Source organism: Physeter macrocephalus, chromosome 4 (genome assembly GCF_002837175.3).
Source record: "Physeter macrocephalus isolate SW-GA chromosome 4, ASM283717v5, whole genome shotgun sequence".
Taxonomy (NCBI): Eukaryota; Metazoa; Chordata; class Mammalia; order Artiodactyla; family Physeteridae; genus Physeter; species Physeter macrocephalus.
Window position 1 is genome coordinate 34,425,572 of NC_041217.1, and position 14,432 is coordinate 34,440,003.

The 14,432-nt window shown below is 52.1% G+C and overlaps 1 protein-coding gene across 2 annotated transcripts in view; it reads right to left on the reverse strand.

Annotated features, from left to right (window-relative positions):
- The window catches only part of TRAF5 (TNF receptor associated factor 5), a 56,228-nt gene extending 42,031 nt beyond the window's left edge, over positions 1–14,197 (reverse strand). Inside the window, exon 1 of one of the 2 annotated variants that reach the window (XM_007115704.4) lies at positions 14,113–14,197. The gene's annotated coding sequence lies outside the window, so the exon portion shown is untranslated. The remainder of the gene's footprint in view (positions 1–14,112) is intronic. The other variant, XM_007115702.4, reaches the window with a different exon arrangement.
- Positions 14,198–14,432: the final 235 nt, after the last annotated feature.

The window sequence follows — 14,432 nt, forward strand, 5'->3', positions numbered from 1 at the left end:
GAGACGCAAGAGGGAAGAGATATGGGAACATATGTATATGTATAACTGATTCACTTTGTTATAAAGCAGAAACTAACACACCATTGTAAAGCAATTATACTCCAATAAAGATGTTAAAAAAAATTTACCAACTATGCAATCACCTGTTAATAATGAAAATGTCTGTTCCTTTCCAATTTTATGCCCTTTTGCCTTTTTCCTAACCACAATATATATCTCCAGAGTAAATTTAAATAACGATAAAAAAAAAAAAAAACCTCCCCATGGGGACATGTACCTTTTGGTTCTCCCGATGCCCAGACCACGCCTCCAGGAGGCTCCCCCCACAGGGCTCCCCTGAGGCTGGGTCAGCTCTCTTGCCACAGCTCCCACCCCCCTCATTTGAAAGGCTCCCTCACCCTCAGCCAGACCACACTTCCCAGTGTGAGTGAGCATCCCTGCTTCATCGGGGCATGGGGCTACCATCTCAGACTCCGTTCTCCCTCCCGTCTCCCTTCCTGATGGGCCTTTTCCTCCCACAAAGAGGCTCTCAGAAAGTGATGGAGATTCTAGAGACCCTCCAAGCGGAGTGACATGGGACCTGGGATACACAGCCAACGGACAACAGTTCAGATTTAGCTTGGCACTCAGAAGCATTTTTAAGCAGGGACTGAGCCAGGCCCCACCCTCCATGGCCTCAGGGTGCTCTAAGGAAAGGGGAGAGACCGGAGACCACCCTAGGCAGGATACAGAACAGACGTGCTAAGGAGGATCCAGAAACCTTGGCTTGACCTTTTGGTGACTTTTAGCTACCAAAGGCCAACATCGTTGGAGCTGTGCCTCATCTTCCCACAAGGCTCACACACACCTCCCATTGCGTTAGGTTCATATCTCCAAAGCTGACCACAGATGTGTGAAGTACTGTCAACTGCCAACGGCCCCCAGAGCTCTGGAAGACTCTGTGGGTGGGGCATGAGTCGATGTCCTGGTAAAGGCAGATGGGCAATCCCCTCCTGACCAGCGGCGAGGCCAGCTCTGGCCCAGGCCTGGGGAGGAAGCACATGGGACCGAAGGCGGCCCTCTCACCCCCAGACCTGGGGGGAGAAGCTTCCCAAGGTCCGTTACCCCAGGCACACCCCAGACGGCCAGCCCACACATGGGCAGGCAGCCTAGAGTCCCCTCAGTTCGACGGCTGACGTCGGGCTATTGGGACTGATGGGCTTGATCAGGACGACAGAAGAGGGCAAGCAGGTGGGGAGTCCAGGAAGGGCACCCAAGAGAAGCAGACAGAATCTGAGGAGTGGTTTCCCCCAACAACTGAGCCAGTCAGCTGTGGAAGGGCTTAAGGGATCAGCTAGCCAGAAGTTTCACAGTTTTTTTTTGTTTGTTTTTGTTTTGTTTTTTTGTTTTTTGTTTTTTTGCGGTACGCGGGCATCTCACGGTTGTGGCCTCTCCCGTTGCGGAGCACAGGCTCCGGACGCGCAGGCTCAGCGGCCACGGCTCACGGGCCCAGCCGCTCCGCGGCATGTGGGATCCTCCCGGACCGGGGCACGAACCCGCGTCCCCTGCATCGGCAGACGGACTCTCAACCGCTGCGCCACCAGGGAAGCCCCTCACAGTTTTTTTAAAAACAGTGAAACTTATCAAACCAAATCTCAAGAAAAACCAAATCAATAAATAAAGGATTGTACAGAGAACCTGTCTGGTTAAGCAAGGCCTGTTGGGTTGCCTACAATCTACACCCCTCTGGCAGCTCTTTTGGGTAATTGTAGGGGTTCTACAGTTTGTTTTTTTCAAGTTAATAATATATGTACTAGTGCTCTACAATTTGTACTTTCACATACAACATCACGCCCAGTCCTCACACTAACCCCATAGGAATATCATGGTCATATTTCTGATGAAGTACTTGAGGCCCCAAGTTGTGAAGTACCTATGCCCCAAATTACACAGCTAATGTGATGGAGCAGGAACTTGAATCTAGGCTTTCTGACTACAAATCCAGTACTCTTTACTCTGTGTCATGTCCAGAAGAAAAGGTACCACAACCCAACTGGTACCAAAAGGGAGGTCTTGATGAGAGGCAGTATAGACTGCTGGTTAGAGACCAGCTCTGGAACCACACCACTGGGGTTCAATCTTTTCTGCCATTCACTTACCTGTGTCACCTTTCTTCATCTGGAAAATAGGACAATAATAGCACCTGCCTCTAAGGCTCAGTTAATATTAAACATATTAATCTGCGTAAATTACCAGCACACAGTGTCTGGCACAAAAATAAGTGCTTAATACTCATGCTTGTCCATTCTTCACTCCTGGCCAGCATTTATTCAGTGCCTGCTGCATGCAGAGGTCTGAACCTCATTCTATTGTGGGAAGGGGTACAGTGGGACAGGACCCCAAGTTCCTATTCCCAAGATGTTTTCAGTCCAGTGGGGAGCATGTCTAGGCACAAAGCTCAGCAACAGTTTCCGGAGTGGCTGGGTCCCTGGACGCTCTGCTAAGAACGTGCCCTGGAACATGATAAAAATGCTGGCTTGGACACCATACCCCAGAGAAACAGACCTCTGCTTTGGGGTACTATTTGTTACAATAGTTTAGCGTGGCCTAATTAGTATGTTTCAGAATCAGGATCTCTCAGCAGTAGCTAGAAGTCTGCTTTTTTAATAAGTTCTCAGGTTCGACTCTGCAGCCCGTTACAGGGTGAGACGTGCGGAGCTAGACCACCGTGCCGGCTTCCGGGTCACTTTCTCCTTGCTGGCCACTCCTCACTGCCCCACCTCTCGGGCACCTAGGCTGGTGCTGGACCTCTTCTCTCTTCCATCTACACTTGTGCTCTTGGTGAGCCCATCTCGGCTCCTGCCTTGGATGCCATCTAAGGCTGACAATGCCCTGGTTCCTATCTGCAGCCTGGACCCCCATCCTGAACTCGAGTCATCCCCACTGCCTAGTCCATAGCTCCATGTTTGTTCACTGAGCATATCAAACGTAAGACATCCAGCCCCACCCAGCCTGCTCCTCCTACTGCCTTCCCCCACCTCAGTAAACCAGTACCGCCAGTCACCCTGTTGCTTGGACCAAGAATTCTGGAGTCATCCTTGGCACCTCTCACTCTCCATCCCGCAACACCAAATCCTATTGGCTCTTCCTCCAAGCATATCTACCTACTTCTCTCTACTGTCAGCATAACCATCCCAGTCTAAGCCACTGTCACCTCCCCACTGGATAAAGCCCTCGTCTCCTAGCTGGTCTCCTCCTCTGCCCCTGTCCCTTTACAGTCTATTCACAACCCAGCAGTCAGACGGATCCTTTTAAAAACAGAAGTCAGATATGTCACTCGTCTGCTCCAAGGGCCCCATCTCACTCAGGGTAAAAGCCAGTGTCCTCAGACTCCTGTGATCTGGCCTCCATTCTCCGTCCCCATTTCCCAGCGCTTTCCTCTGTTCACACACTCCAGTGACACCAGCCTCGCTTCTTCTTGACTAGTAGAAGAGCCTTCTGCTTGCTGCCACCCTGCCTGGAATGCTCTTCTGCCTGACACCTGAATAGCTTATTCCTCACTTCCGGTACCTGCTCAGGTGTTACCTCACAAGTGAGGGCTTCACCGACCCACGTGGAATAGCAACATCCCCGGCAGCCCCGTCATCACCTGCTGCATTTTTCTCCAAAGCGCTTATTACCATGTAGCTTGGTATATGCTTGCTTCTTTACTATCTTCCTGCCAGAATATAAGCTCCATGAGGGCAAGAATGTTTCTTCTGTTTCCTGAGGTAGCAGTACTTAGAACTGGGCATATGATAGGCACTCAGTAAGTACTCATGGGAAGACTGAACAGCAGCCTTACAGTTTCTGCAGAAAGCAGGACAGGCTCTCTCCCACGGAGCATGCTTCCCAGGGCCTAACACTTCATCTCAACCGATTCTGAGTCCTGAAATTCTACTGGTCACAGCTAGAGAAGGCAAAGCTGGCTAATGATAGCTGACTTGGGGGGGAGGGGGGTAGTCCGTGTAAGGAGGGGGAAGGTCTAGCTATCCGGGGCTGGAAGAGTGGAGCCTGAACAGTGCTCCTTACTGCCACCAGTGTGAACTAGCCCCTGGATGAGGTGTCCCAGTGGGTAGCCAGGTACCTGCGAAAGAGGGAAAATGCTGCGAAGGACTTTTTTCTTCTTTTGCCACAAAAACTTCTACTTAGAAAACAATCATGGAAGAAGTGTTCAAATAATTCAATCTAAGAAGATGTGATAAGAGATATGGAAAATGAAAATCATTAAACAATTGTCTAAAGGACTAAGGACAATAAAAAAGAATATCATAGAACTAAATCTATAATTATCATAGAACTAAAATCCTAGACAATATCAACATGGCGAGATGTGGGGAAAGACCAAAGGGACAGAGCAGCACAAAGTATTTGTCGGATTAGAAAGAAAATATAGATCTTGAGCCCCTCATTCTTGAGAAGGACTTTTTATTCAAAAAACAGGTACGGGGCCCTCAGCGAGGTGCCTCACAAGGTGCTAGAGATCTAAAATCACATTCGCTGGATTCCTTTTCCCGAGACTTCATCAGGTAACAGAGTTCTGGGCCAGTTTCCCTTTCAGCTCACTCTCTTGTTTTCAACAACTGTTTCACGCCGTTCTCTTCTGCGCAGACCGTGACCACACTCCCCGTCTCCCCGGGAAACCTCACTTCCTACTGCACAGAAAATAGAAGTTTTCAGACCGGAGACACCTCCACTTCCTGCCACCAGGACTGCACATCCGGCCCCCTGTGCAGGGGGCCCTGCTCTGACCTTCCTCCGCCCCACCCGGCGGCCCCCGCAGAGGTGGCCTCTGCACCAGGCCAAGCTCTCCACCTGTCCCAGCCTCCTGCCTCCTCAGGGGTGTTCTGATAGGAAGAGGCTGCTTTTCCGTCAGCCTCCCCCTTTCAGCTGGCTCCTTCCATCAGCACTCACACAGTCACGAATCTCTCCTGAGATGCAAGCAACCCCCCAAATTTTCACTCTCATATTTCTCTAAAGTTCGAGCTCTGCTTCCTCTTACAGCCAAAGCTCCTGACTCATCCTCCCCCTCATACAGCGGAGTGACTATCTCCACCGGCCTCTCTTCAATCCAACGCTCAGCCCACTCCGGCCTGGCTCACACCCCACCAAGCCCCCCAAACTGCCCTCACCCAGGACCCAGGGACTCCTGGGTCACCTAAGCCAATGGTCAATTTTCCATCTTCATCTTAAGTGGCTTCCCAGCAACGTCTGATGTTAGGGACCCCGACCCCCATCCCGAACCCAAACACACACTTTAAAATATTTTTTCCCCTTTAGCTTCCCTGAAACCACACTGTCCCAGCATCAAAGACCACGTACGAACTAACGACCCCCAATGTCTCTCTCCACTGCGTCTTGACCCACATATGTTACTGCATTCCTAGTGTTTCCTTTTCAATGTCTCACAGGCACTCCAAAGCCACCACACCCAAAATGGGAACAACTTTTCCTCTCTCCATTGCTCCCTCTCGGTGAAGGGCCACTTTTTATCTTGCTGTTGTCACCAGACAACTGGTATCATTGCTGGTAGTGCCCTCTCTCCTCCCTCACAACCAACCCCCGATTCAAGCCACATTCCCTCTCCCCTGGGCCTCTGCACCAGCCTCCTATTACTCGTCTCCCCTCCTATAGCTGGCCTCCCTCCCCTCCCCTCCTGTGGCTGGTCTCCCCTCACGTCCCCTCCTGTGGCTGGTCTCCCCTCACGTCCCCTCCTGTGGCTGGTCTCTCTTCACCCACTCACTCCCCCAAAGCATCCCTCACACAGCAGGCTGATTAGCCTCTGAAAAAGCCAAAGTGTTCTCACTCACACAGATTTTCCACAGCCTCCCATTACTCTCACAGTTCCAAACCCTTAACTGAGCTACCAAGGTCCCACCCACTTCTCCAGGTTATCTCCCTCCCCACCCCTTATTCTCCAGCCTCTCTGGCCTTTTTGCCATTCCTCACAAGAGAGGAGAACCTTCCTTCCTTCCAGCCTTCGCCCTAAGGCTGGTCTCCCTTTGCTCAAGCTGTTGTCTCTGCTGGAAACATCCTCTCCTCCCTCCCCCCACTTCTCACGGAACTAAGCTCGTCCAAGCCCAGCTTAAGCATCACTATTCAGCTAATCAGCCTCTTCTTCCTCAGTACACGCCCTATTATCACTCTGTACTTCTCCTTCATAGCACGTATGATTACACTCATTTTTAATGTAATTATCTGTTCAGTATTAGTCTGCATGAGCAAATAGACAGCTGGGCTGGGACTGTGTCTTTTTCAACGTGCTGGCACAGAGCAACCACTCAAATATCTGAGTAAATGAATAGCTGCCACTTCGGGTGCCTACAGTGTGCTAGATACTGTGGCTAGACGCTTTCTATGGGTTGTTCCACTCACTCGGCACAGCAACCCAATGAGGGATGGGTACTAGTTTCATTACTCATGTTCATATTTTACAGATCGGGTCCTGAAGCTCAGGGAGATTGAAGAGCGTGCTCAAGGTGACGTAGCTGGCAATTGCTTGGTTGGGATTCAACCTCGGGCTTGTCTCCTATCAAAGCCACTTCACCACGCTTCCCTCCGTACCCCCCACGCTCACGCGTGGCCCTAGACCCAGTAGGTGATCAACCAAGGGGCATGGACACCCACTCCGCCATCTCACTTGACCGTCACAGTCACCCTTGAAGTCTACAAACAAGAATTACAACTCTCCTTTTCCAAATGAGGAAAATAGAGTTTGAGGGATCCAAAGTGTCACCCAGCAGTAGGTGGCCATGTTGGGCTGGAACCCAGGTCTTCTGGCCCCTTATCTAGGGTGGTTCTCTCTATAGCATAACGATAGTTAGGCACTGAGGTGGGATTATGCAGGGAAGCTGTGCAGAAAAGGGTTAATATAGCAGGCCTGCACCTGCTACCCCTAGAAAGGTCTGCTTACAAGGATGGGCCTTGGCTGATGTCTGGAAAGGTGGATTTGGGGTGGGCTCTCACCACCCTGAGCTGCTCGTTGTACCTGAACTGTGCAAACAATGTGATTTAGGCTGAACATCTGTTTTGTTTTTTTCTGGAAGTCTGAGATTTTGGTTGTATGCTAGGCAGAGGGTGCCTACATGACCAGTCCTCAATAAAAATACTCGGCACTGAGTCTCTAATGAGCTTCCCCGATAGACAACATTTCACACGTGTCGTCACAGTTCAGTGCTGGACGAATTACGCACATCCTATGTGAATTCACTGGGGGAGGACACTTGGAAGCTGGTGCCTGGTTTCCTTTGGACTTTGTCCCATGTGCCTTTTCCCTTTGCTGATTTTGCTTTGTATCCTTTCACCGTGATAAATCTTAGCTCTATGACTATATGCTGAATCCCGTGAGTCCTCCTAGCAAATCACTGAACCTGGGCATGGTCTTGGAGACCAGCCTTCCTAACGAGAAACAAATTTTGAGTTTTCTTTGAAAAGAGTGAGAGGGGCATGGATTAGTAGATTAAAACAGGAGGCGTTCCAGGAAGGAGAAACTATGTGAAGAAAGTTAGGAATAGATAAGTCAGGTGTAGGAGGCCCGGCCACTGTTCAACATGGCCTAAAAAGAGCTGACACTGAGAAAATTCAGCATTACAGTTATGAGGTGGAAGAGACAGGGGTTACAGAAGTCACACTTGTTAGAAAGACCTAGTGTCAGTGAACCACTGAAGTCATATATATGGAATTGTAAGCATCACGGAAAGATTGAAAGAATTTAGTGTCTGCCCGTCCAAAGCAAATACATGGCACCGGGCATTTTTGAGGAAGTCTATGGGAGTGCTATGGAGAGGTTCAAGCAACATCCCAAATTATTAGGTTTTTTTCATATAAGCCACCTCAACATCAATCTGCTCTAGAATAATCTACTTCCCATACATTAAGAACAACTATTCATTCCTTCCTTTATCCCTCAGAAATGCCTTTGCCCATGGTTCAACATTCCCTCCTCTCCCTCCCGTCTGTCCACCTTCCTCACTCCTCAGGAGGGCTTCCTGGAATAATCCCATCCAGTTGCTTAATCACTTCTTTTATTTATTCTGCATCTACTTAACACTCAAGCTTTCACTTCATACTACATTAGTTTGCCTTGAACCCAGGGAAGCATGGGAAATTTTCCTAGGTTGTACCACAGATATCTGCCCAGCCTCTTCCTCAGAATTCCAACATCCTGAAGACAGATGAGGGACTTCTGTGACCTGCTCAGCTTAACCCCACCCCCTGCCTCCATCCTCCAGCATCAAGGACTCCTCTAACGGAGGCTCAGAACATAGCCTGGCTGTTCCAAGCCATCCCCCTTAGGAAGGGAGCACAGAGAGGGCTCTGGCTGGCAGCTTTGCCCCAAGTCAACCTCACTCCTCATTCTGTTCTGACTTCACAGCTGGATCCCGCTGAAGTAATGGCTCTGCTCCTGGTGACCAAGCCAGTGCCTGTATTTTGCTTCCTAAATCCATTTTACTTCTTCTGTGGGGTCCCTGTGTTCCCTCCCCGCCCAGCACTATGATTCCTCCAAAGCTGCACTGCTCTGCCCACAAGTCCTTCTAAACGACTGGAAACCTGCCCCTGAAACCCACCCCCTGGGGCTGGGCCTCCTTTATCTCATGCTGCCAGTCCCTTTCTCTGCCCTCTGCCTGCCAAGGGCTCGGCCCAACTTATCCCCACCATGCCCTGCACCATCCCAGTTCACCGACTCTGGCCCCTGAGGTTGGCCTGGTCTAGAGATTGCAAAGCCACAGCAATAGGCTAGTTTAAATGATGGTCTACCCTGATATGTGGCAGTTCTTGCGCTTGTCTGTTTTTAATTTAAATTTGAATGCCTTTAGGCTAGACACATATTTTCCACCTCCCCAGAGACACCACAACTCCCTATGCTGTCAAACACGCGGAAGAAGAAAACCAGCTTTATTGAACCCGCCATACACTAGGCTCTGTGTATATTTTGCCTTATTTAATCCTTCCAGCAACCCCAAGTGGGTGACATTACTATCTCTGTTTACTGGTGGGAATACAGAAGCTCATGGAAGTTGGGCGACTTGCCCAAATCATACAACTACAACCAGCAAGCCATAAATCCAGATTTGAACCCAAGCTTGCCAGATTCTGAAATCCATACTATTCCTACTACGCCATTAGTGGAAGTAGTAGGTCTTGATTAGACTATGCATTAAGGAGTCCCCTCTGCAACAGTGTGGAAGAGAAAACAGAAGGGAAGGAAAGCGAGTGAATGGACAGTTCAGGTAGTACAGGAAAAAGTGGGGGGGGCGGACGGGAACTCAGGTAGCAGCCGTGGGAATAGACAGTAGATCAGGATCGGCTGGGGAGAGACAGGACAGAGGTGGCTAAGGGACAGCAATGACCTCTGCAAGGGTTAGGGAGAACGTGGAGGAAGAGGCAGCTTGGGAAAAGTATCTAAGGGGCCCCTGAAACATCACGGTGAGGATTTTGTGTATCCATCACAAATCAAACTGGCCAAGAAGAGAGCTGGGTGAGAGGTGGAGACTTGATCAGCCTTTCCTTAAGAGCGCTGGTTAACCTCGGGTGCACAGGAGGGTTCCAGGGAGAGGAGCGTAGGAATGGCAAGCCAGCCCGAGGACACAGTGTTGGCCCCATTCTGGCACTTATAGGGCAGGAGGAGGACGAGAAGCTCAAGGTCAAGGAAGGAAACGTCAGTGGGGACGGTGTGGCCCCCTCCAAGGAGCTGAGCAACAGCTGCAGGGCAGCCTGGCGACTGAGGATTACCAAGCCCTGGAAGCCTTGCAAAGGGCAATGTAAGCAGCAGGGCAGGTGCACGGTGCCGAGTGAGGAAGAGAGCACCAAGTGCGAGGGCAAGTGCTGGCTGCTCTTTCTAGGAGCTGGTCAGTGAAAGGGAGAGGAAATGTGGGGTCTTCTTGTTTAAGAGACTGAGCATGTGGTGGAGGGGAAGGAGTCAGTGGCCAGGGAGTTAGGAAGGGAATCGTCTCCACCTCCATCTCCGAGGGAGGAGAGAGCTGCATCAGGGGTGTAGGTGGAGTAGGTGCCCTCCCGTTGGTCAGGAGAGCACCTTTTCCTTGAGAGAAAAAAAAGCTATCGGGGAAATTCCAGGGATGTTCTGAACTGGCAAGGAGGGAAGCTGATGGAATGTGTGTCAAGAAACGAGGCATGGGGCTTCCCTGGTGGCGCGGTGGTTGAGAGTCTGCCTGCTAACGCAGGGGACACGGGTTCGAGCCCTGGTCTGGGAAGATCCCACATGCCGCGGAGCAACTGGGCCCGTGAGCCACAACTACTGAGCCTGTGCGTCTGGAGCCTGTGCTCCGCAACAAGAGAGGCCGTGATAGTGAGAGGCCCGCGCACCGCACTGAAGAGTGGCCCCCGCTCGCCGCAACTGGAGAAAGCCCTCGCACAGAAACGAAGACCCAACACAGCCAAAATAAATAAATAAAATTAATAAACTCCTACCCCCAACATCTAAAAAAAAAAAAAAAGATGGTAATTTAATCAAGACGCTAGAGGAATTAAAAATACATTCTTAAAAAAGAAAAAAAGAAACGAGACATGAGGATCTGCCGGAAGAGAGGTGGGTACCTCCTCCCACAAGCACCTATCTCCCCACCCCCGGGGAGGGCCGCTCACTGGGCTCCATCAGTCACCCCAGGGCCACAGAACCTGCGCGGACACTTGGGTGCACACTGCTCTTGCTACAGCGCCGTCTAAGCCTGTACCACCGCTTGCCTCCAGGTAACAAAATGCTGAAAGTGCTCATCACTGTCACTGCAAATGGACTTTGAATTTTTCTATGAGGACCACTAAGTATTTTCACTTTTATTTTCCCCTGGCCCTCCAGCCCACTTCCTCACAAGACAGGGCCTACCGGGGACTCTAGGGGAAAAAACCTCTGTGTGATCCTCCGAAAAGCTTTGCTCTGGGTAAAGCAACAAACTCACTGGGGCCCAACCGTGGCCTCGACAGCCCTGGGGATGACTTCTGCCCTGCAGCTTGCTCCCCTCTAACCCTGACACACACACACACACACACACACACACACACACACACACACACACAGACCCATCCACCTACTACACTCTGCTGGGGTGATAGCTCCTGCCCCAGATGAACGTCAGAAAAAGCCACCAGCTGGACAGGAAGAGCTGTTCAGAGGCAGAGTCGGCCACTGATCCCCTTCCCCTGGTCTGTTAGCTCTTTTTAGAGACCCCGGATCAGTGACAGAGGTGTCAGGCAGCCTTTATGCATGGCTTTCTGGTTCCCTCGCCCTCCTGCCCAGAATCCTGGCTTCCTCTAGCTAAAAAACTATGAGAAGAGCACACGGATTGGAGCCTGAAGACTTGGGCTGCAGTCCTGGCCGGTCCCTACGTGCTGTGAGATCCTTCCAGTCACTTCTGAGGTCTGGCTTGCAGCCAGGTAAAGTGGAAGGAAGAGCACCCGTCTCTCCCTTCTCTCAGGGAGACAGACTATCTCTCAACTGGACGGTGCTATTCTGACTTCGGGGGTTTAAGCAACTCCTGCTGGCAGCTCAACCTGTCTCTCCAGAGCCTCACTCAGCACACGTTCCCCAGCCATCAGGCCCTGGCAGCTCAGAGCCCAAGGGAGACACGGCTCAAATGAATTCAAGGCCAACATTTGTTTAGGCCTCCTCTGTGCCAGATGCCAGAATACAAACAAGACCAGACACAGGTCTCGCCCTGAGTTCACTAACCGAAGTAGAACTAACAGAGTGGGTGTCTGTTCATGCCGTGGCCAGGTCAGAGTCTGGAGGAGAACTTGCTCTGCATTGCTGGGAACAGACCATACATGCATTATTAGAGTCTGGGTCCCCTTGTTAACCCTTCTTGAGGGGAAGCTGAGCAGATGTAGCTCTCTGAGAAACCAGGGTGAAGGGCCTGGAGCAGAGGAACCGGAGTCCTTGGAGACCCAGGCCTGGCCCAGCAGTGGAGCCCAAAGGGTTATTTCACTTCTCAGTGCTTCACCCACACCAACTGGGCCATGTGGAGAATAATCCTGCTTTGGCTTCAATCACAAGGGTATCGTGGAGAACAAAATGAGAAGAGCAATGACAAAATGCTTTGAAAAGGAAAGAGCTTTATAAACAAGGCACTATTCGTTTTTCCTCAGGGTCCTCTCCAGTAAAGCTGAGATAATCACAGGAGGTCTGTTTGTCTAAACGCTGACAAGCCTTTCCCATGGCTGGCCTAATGGCACTGACTCAGAGGCAGCCAGCTCCCTCACTCTGCAGGCATCTCCACTGAAATATCTCAGTCCCTACAGTTAGTACTTCCAGCGGACGGGACTCCATCTCCTTTCCATATTGTTTCCACTACTCTGCCGCCCACAGCCAGTGGGTACTCAGGTGACGCTAGCGGACTGATGGAAACACTGCCCGTCTTTCTCCTTACCCCAGCCACAGACCTCTGCCCCGAGGACCTGAGAAAGTCACTACCCCCATCACCGCCCCTCTGGCAGGACTTCCAGAGTTTGGCTCAGATGGGAGCCTTTCTCCTGCCTATGTCCAGGACCCAGGGAAAGAGGTTCCAGCGTCTGAGCACCAACCCATTCCACTGAGTTCAAAGCAAGAACAAAAACAAAACAAAAGCACCTTGATAAAGCTAGACATTTTCTGCTTCCACCTCACATTCATTTTTTCTACAGCAATTTCTGTCTCTCCAGTTCAAATTAGGGTTGGAGGTGGGAGTGTTTAGATGATAAGGTTTTCACCCAAACCATCAACTGTGCTAACGCTCCTGTCTTCAGCTGTCTGTGTGTAAAGCAGAGCAGGCAGCTGCACTCTGGATTTGAGAGGTTCTAGCCCAGCCTTTCCCTGCCTAAAATTATCTCACACACCCCCAGAACTGCTCTACTTCCAGAAGCACTTCAACCAATTTCTTTTTATTTTGTGTCTTCCTTTTAAAATGCAAATATCTCTGAAAGGAGGAATGCATTCCACTGACCCGACCACAGTTCTCACCCAGCACCTGTGTCCAATAAATATTTACTTAATCCCATTGGTTACTAGAGGCCTGTCCTCAAGGGACTCGGGTCAGAGCCCAGCGCTCCGGAAGGTGGGGTGCGCAGGGGGCAGTCCGGGCGGGAGCCACGCCTCATTTCACCAGCCCCACCGCGAGCCCAGAGCAACCCTGCCTGCCACAGCGAGGTAACTGAGTTCTGATGAAAGTATATCTGAAATAGCCAAATATGGAAACTCTGTAGGAGGGGGCAGAACCAGCCGAGAGAGTCGGAGGAGACGCCCAGTGGTGTTAGTGGCAACAGCGTGGCCCCAGTATTCACTGAAAATTCTCAGAACTGCCAAAACCCTGCAGAGCAGTAACGAGGGAGAGGCAATCTGGTTTCCACCAATTCTCTGTGTGTCCCTGGGTAACTCATTTCAACCTCTGTGAGTCTTGGCTTCCTGCAAGACCCCTCTGAGCTCCCCTTGGCTGGGGGTGAGGGTGGTTCTAAATGAGCACGCTCAATCGAACAGTTCTTGGAGGTTTGCATTCATGCCAACATTAAAGTTTCACTCTAGAATACTTTGGCTGGAAAGTCATGCAAACGTGGAAAGAGGGGGGACCTAAGGGCATGGAGGGGGAGCCAGGGGTTTGCAGTGCGGGTATGCGGGGCACGCCTTAAGGTCCTCCCCCGCCTGCGCACCCCGACCTGAACCTGGCCCCTCCAGTTCACACTCACGCCCTGGAGCCGCTCCTCGGCTTGGGACACCCAGTCTGCGTCCTCGCCACACCCCTCCTCTGCTAAGAAAACCCGCTCCGGGCCCCAGAACCCAGGTGCCCCCCACGCCGCACCCACTCGCCCGCATCAAGGACCACCTGCTCCGCCGGCTTCCTGCGACCCCGGGTCCGGGCCCCGTCGCCTCCTTCCGCCCACCCCCCGCGCCCTCCCGGCGGCCGTCGGGGACTCGCCGGGCTCGAGTGGGACGGGCAGCCAGGCCCGGGTCCCCGCAGCCCGGCGGGGGGCTCCTGCCGCCGCGGCGCTTTCGGTTTCAAAGTAAATGGGGGGAGCCGAAAAGCGCTCCTCGGTCCCCTCACTCCAGTCCTACAGCGTGGGGCTCAATCCCCACGGCGCAGCCGCCCCGGGCGGAGACCGGGCTGGACTCACGTGTGGGTCGGAGGGCGGGGGTTCGGCCGGCTCCCGGCTGCAGGCGCGCGAGGACTCCAGGGCTGCGGCGGCGAGGCGGGGGCTCGGCTCTCAGCCCGGGAGCCCGGCGCGCGGAGCCCCACCCGCGAGGAAGGAGGGCGGGCCTGGGGCCCTGCAGGGGCGGGGCCACGGGAGCGGGGGCGGTGAGCGGCTCAGGCCCCCGGGTCGGGAGGACGCGCGGGAAAGTGTTGGGCAGGACGGTGAGAGGCAGTTACCCAGCCCGTCAGAAACCTAACCTACCCTCACTAGAATCATGAGTACCTACAAATAAAAATCATCTC